We start from the raw sequence: 6,000 nt of genomic DNA on the forward strand, positions 1-6,000 counted from the left end.
GCATCGTCTTCACAAAGTCAAGCCTCAAAAAGGAAGCAAGTCTTCTAAAAAGGAAGGTAGTTCTTCTTCGTCTGCAAATCAAGTTTCAACAGGTGCAACTTTGGAAGAGATGAAGTCGGTGATGTCCGGGTTATCTGACACTCAATTCCAGCAAATCCTTGACATCATGAATAATAAAGGAGTTGATGTCTCCGTTCCTCCAAAAGCTAATGTCGCTGCCATGAAGACAGGTTTTTCAAAATCTTCTTTGCATTTACGTCGATGGATAATCGACAGTGGTGCAACAGATCATATAACCTCCTCACCTGATTTGCTTACTGATGGTGTCAAAAACACCAATTTGTCACCAGTTTTATTACCAAGTGGAGAGCAAGCTCGCATAGTCTCCACTGGGACAGTTCCTTTGAGTTCCACTTTTTTGTTACGAGATGTATTGTGTGTGCCCTCTTTTCAAGTAGATTTGATGTTTGTGAGTCAAATTACAAGTGGATTGCATTGTTCTGTAACCTTTTTCCCTTCATGGTGTCTTATGCAGGACTTAACGACGAAGAAGGTGATTGGTTTGGGTAAGCAACGTGGAGGACTTTACTACTTGGTAACGTTGATTCCCACCGTCTCTGGTAGCTCTTACCAAGTCTGCAACCTTGTTCTCTCACCCACAGAGTTGTGGCATCAGCGTTTGGGTCATTTATCTCCTTCTAGGCTCGATTTCATGTCAAAACACTTGTTGCATTTTCCTTTTCAATCCAATAATGCTTGTAATGTTTGTCCTTTAGCCAAGCAAAGTCGTTTACCTTTTAATATCAGTTCCATTACAACCACAAAACCTTTTGATTTGATCCATTGTGATATTTGGGGTCCTTACGTAGTTGCATCAACTTCTGGAGTCAAGTATTTCTTAACTATTGTGGATGATTACTCTCGTTTCACATGGATATTTTTTATGCAACACAAATCAGAAACACAGCACATCCTCAAGGATTTTTTCTCTTTTGTTCAAACTCAATTTAATACATCTATTCGCCAAATACGCGTGGACAATGGTAGAGAATTTTTTTCTCTTCGTGGTTTCTTCCAGGATCATGGGGTCCTTTATCAACGCTCTTGTGTCTATACGCCCCAACAAAATGGGGTCGTCGAGTGCAAGCATCGTCACATACTTGAAATTGCTCGTGCTTTGCGTTTCCAAGCTAACCTTCCTATTACTTTTTGGGTGGAATGTGTCCTTACGGCTGTCCATATTATTAATCGTCTTCCTACCCTCATTCTTTCCAAAAATACTCCTTTTGAACGATTGTACTTAAAACCACCTTCATTTTCCCACCTTAAAGTCTTCGGTTGTCTTGGTTATGCCACCAACACCCATATCTCTCACAAATTTGCTCCCCGAGCCCACAAATGTGTCTTCCTTGGGTACCCCGTTGGCCAAAAAGCGTACAAACTTTACACCCTTACCACTCATACTTTTTTTACTAGCAGGGATGTTGTTTTTCATGAACATATTTTTCCTTACCATTCTTCTTCATCCTCTACTTCACCTAACCCTACGCCACTACCTATCGTCTCTCCTCACCCTACACCCTCTTTACCTGAGCCTCAAGCTACTACACATTCTACCTCACCCGTGTCTCCTGATACTCCTACCACTTTTTTTTCGCCCGAGATTTCCACCAATTATGACCTACACCCTGATGCATCTTCTCTCGAGCCTGCTGCCTCCCTGCCTCCTGCACCACCTGCACCGATGCTTCACCGCTCTAGCCGCCACTCCTCACCGCCTCCCAGGTTGCGAGATTATGACTACCCCACTCTTAAGCTTACCCAACCCGATCCTCTATCGTCTTCGTTGTCTGGTCCTGCTACTGGTACACGTTATCCACTTGCTAATTATCTCACTTATCATCGTTTCTCACCTGCACAACAATCTTTTCTTGCGACTATCACTCAACAGGTTGAGCCCCAAACTTCTGTCGAGGTTGCTGCTTCCCCTCATTGGCAGGCTGCCATGACTTCTGAACTACAGGCTCTCGAAGCTAATCACACGTGGACTCTCACCTCTCTTCCGGCTGGTAAATCTCCCATTGGTTGTCGATGGGTCTATAAAATCAAGCTTCGTTCTGATGGATCCATTGAGCGTTATAAAGCTCATTTGGTTGCCAAGGGTTACATATAACTTGAAGGGATCGACTTTCATGATACTTTCTCTCCCACTGCTAAGATGACAACTGTTCGCTGCCTCTTAGCTCTTGCTGCTTCATGTTCCTGGTCTCTTTATCAACTTCATGTCAATAATGTGTTTCTTCATGGTGATCTTCATGAAGAAATCTATATGCTTCCTCCTCCCGGTCTTCGACGACAGGGGGAGAATTTGGTATGTCGCCTTAACAAATCCTTATATGGACTGAAGCAAGCATCCCGGCAATGGTTTGCCAAGTTTTCCGAGTCTATTCACTGTGCTGGTTATGTTCAATCAAAGGCTGATTACTCTTTTGTTCACAAGGCAGCAAGGCAAGTCTTTTACAGCTCTTTTAATTTATGTTGATGATATTCTGATCACTGGAAATGATCCTGATGCCATTAGGGATCTCAAAAATTTTCTCAATAGTCGTTTCAAAATCAAGGACCTTGGTGACTTGAAATACTTTCTAGGCATCGAAGTGTCACGATCAAAGAATGGGATTTTCATTTCTCAATGTAAGTATGCTTTAGAGATTCTGAAGGATGGTGGTCTCTTGGGAGCTCGTCCAATCGAGTTTCCTATGGAGCTGAATCTTAAACTTTCTGACAATGGTGAGTTACTTAAAGATCCAACACAGTATAGGAGGTTGGTGGGTCGATTGATCTATTTAACAATTACTAGGCCGGATATCACATATTCGGTGCATGTGCTAAGTAGGTTTATGCATGAACCTCGCCGTCCACACATGGAAGCAGCTCTCCGAGTTTTGAAATACATAAAGAATACTCCTGGACAAGGTTTATTTTTCTCTTCTAAAAATGACTTGACCTTGAATGCATACTGTGATTCAGATTGGGCAGGATGTTCTATGACACGAAGATCAACCACAGGGTATTGCGTGTTTTTGGGTTCTTCATTGGTTTCTTGGAGATCAAAGAGACAGAAAACCGTATCTTTATCATCAGCTGAGGCCGAGTATAGAGCCATGACTGGAACTTGTTGTGAACTATCATGGCTTCGCTATCTTCTGAAGGACTTGGGATTGTTGCATCCAAAACCGGCCTTATTACATTGTGACAACAAAGCAGCTCTTCATATTGCTGCCAATCCAGTTTTCCATGAGCGGACTAGACATATAGAGATAGATTGCCATTTTGTTCGAGATAAAATACAAGATGGTTCTATTGTTACGCGATTTGTTCCTTCTTCACAACAACTTGCAGATGTGTTCACGAAGGCATTGGGAAAGGAATCTTTCTTGTCCATTATACACAAGTTGGGAGTTCTTGACATCCACTCTCCAACTTGAGGGGGAGTGTAGAGAAGTCAATGATATCATTCCTGATATTTTGGCTTAGTTTAGGAAACAATTTTGTAATTGATTTGTATAAAGTTTAGTTTCCTGTTGTATACCTAGAAAGTAGGGTAATTTACTTCTAAGTAAAGTATTCTTCTTTGTATAAATCTCTTTGTTTCAATAGAAGAAAAACACTTCCGCAAATCATATTTTTGCTCTATTCTTTACACCCCCAGTTTCGACGTCCCGTCGGTTCCATTAAAGGGGGCCCAACCCTTGTGTAACCTATAATTCTCATTGCCCCCAAACTCTCTCTTGACAAAGACTTTACCAAACAAGGGGTCCAAGCCATTGCCTCTATGGGGATCAGGATACAAAACACTTTTAACTATACCACTGGTTTTTCTAGATGCATGGTAACATGTATAAGCTATGAAAGTACCAAGAAAAATTACATATCTATATGTAGAAAGACTCCAATCTTTGCCTCTAATGCTTCTAATCAGCAAAATCCCAGGTGGGATTCCTCGCATTGTATCAGAATTCTGAGACATTTTCACAATCCCACGAAACCATAACAAAATTTCCTCACGAAACCTTCATATCACATCCATTTTTCAAATTCAAAAACTACCTAGAACGCAAAACGCAGGTTTCATGCGTCAAAATATCAGAGGAAAAGCTTTAGAGAGAGAGAGAGAGAGAGAGTACGAGACCTTGTTGAATTGACGAAGAAGAGCTGAGGCCTTAAGAGGCCAAAAGTTCAGGCTTGCATAGCTGAGAGGATGAGAGGGAAGGCGTAGAGGGCGGGGAGGCGGTGGGAGGACACGTGGCGAGATAGGAGTAATGGTACTGGTTTTGCTCATTGCTGTGCTTGGGCGCCACGCTTTCTTTCCAGAGTCTCTGAAACCGTTGTGTAGAGTTTGTAGTAGAAGGGCTTGGCTGCTTAAGATGGAGGAGTAGTTCCTCTTTTAAGTTTTAACTCATTTAGTGGTCGATTTTTTACAACATTTTTTTTATGATTGTAGTAGTTTATATTATATATCACTCTGTAAAGATTATATCTTCATAAATTCAATTAAAATTAAGTTTGTTTAATCAATCAATTATAGCAAATAGATAAATGGTTGGTAATACATTTGCTAAAATCAATCCATCTATTTTTATATTGTTCGATGACCAAACGATCTCATATTTAATTGATTTTTGCAAAGATAGTCTTTGCTAGTAATTTATAATATGAATGGTTCTGATCTAAGTATGAAGTTTCATGAATCGACTACATAGTAAATTGAGAAGGAACTCATTCTCATTTATTGACCCTTTAATGTATGACATTTTTTTTATTTGTGCCGCTTAATTTCAATCTGGTTATATGAGTCTTTCATAAACATCTTTCAAATTTGTTACATTTGTAGTTAGTTTTCCTACTTCAATAGACAAAAAAAACTTTCAATTTGACAGGAAAAAATTGACACATTTGATGATAAGGGACAATATTGAATGTGCCAAGGCAAATCAAAGCTAGATCATAAAGTTGCATAAGTCGAATATAAGACCTTCTGGTTATAATTTGAGAGAATCTCTAATTTTGTACTATTTCAATTTTTGTTGTTTAACTATCGTAGTTTGCTAATGATTTCTTCTTCTTTGTTTTATTTTTCATTTTTTAGACAATGATATATTTATATTAAATGGTCGGAATATGAGGCTGAGTCACACAGTGGGGCAATAATAAATTAATATCAAATTCGCTATCAACGAGATTCGAACTTACAACCTTCTATTTACAAGTGAAGAGCAATATCAATTGTCATTTCTTAAATAAACCCAAAGTTGTCTTCTAAAAGAAAACCCAACACCCAACCCACCTTTCCCGTCACCAACTCCCCTCCGGCTTCGAGTCGATGACAGCCCCCTCTCTTCTTCACTCCACTTCCCTATTCTCCCTTCCCGCAGACCAAGCAGTGGGTTTACTTTCTTTTTTAAAAACCTGATCTCAGTGGTATGACGGAGACTTTATTCATGAACCAACTATAAAACAACGAGAGGAGTCTTATGGCAGGTAACGCGACAAAAGTCACCCAAAATAACATGTGGAAAATTAGATTTAGCCACTACTTTGTTAGAAACTTAAGAGTGAAGACATAGGAGCATGATTGTAAATTGTAATACCAACTTATAACCTGACGCTGGACAAATAGTTGTTACATATAAAACTCACCACATAAGTAAGAGGGAGCTTCTATTTATACCCAAGTAATATCCCTTCTAACCCAAGAAGCTCTTAACACCACAACCAAATTCTATAATTTATTTTCTCAACCAAAACATCCACAGCTGCAGACCCTTTCAAAGTTGTCAAACCCTTAATTTCCATTGTCATCTTTTCCATTTACTGATTCGGCTAGGGCCGTCGAAACTTCTCTCTTCCTAATCCCAAGCCAAAGCAACCTATGGTCGGTATATCTTTGAAAGCTCAGACAGAGAGAATAAATGGACTCTTCGGGGGCTACTTAAGGCA

Source organism: Malus domestica, chromosome 04 (assembly GCF_042453785.1).
Source record: "Malus domestica chromosome 04, GDT2T_hap1".
Taxonomy (NCBI): domain Eukaryota; kingdom Viridiplantae; phylum Streptophyta; class Magnoliopsida; order Rosales; family Rosaceae; genus Malus; species Malus domestica.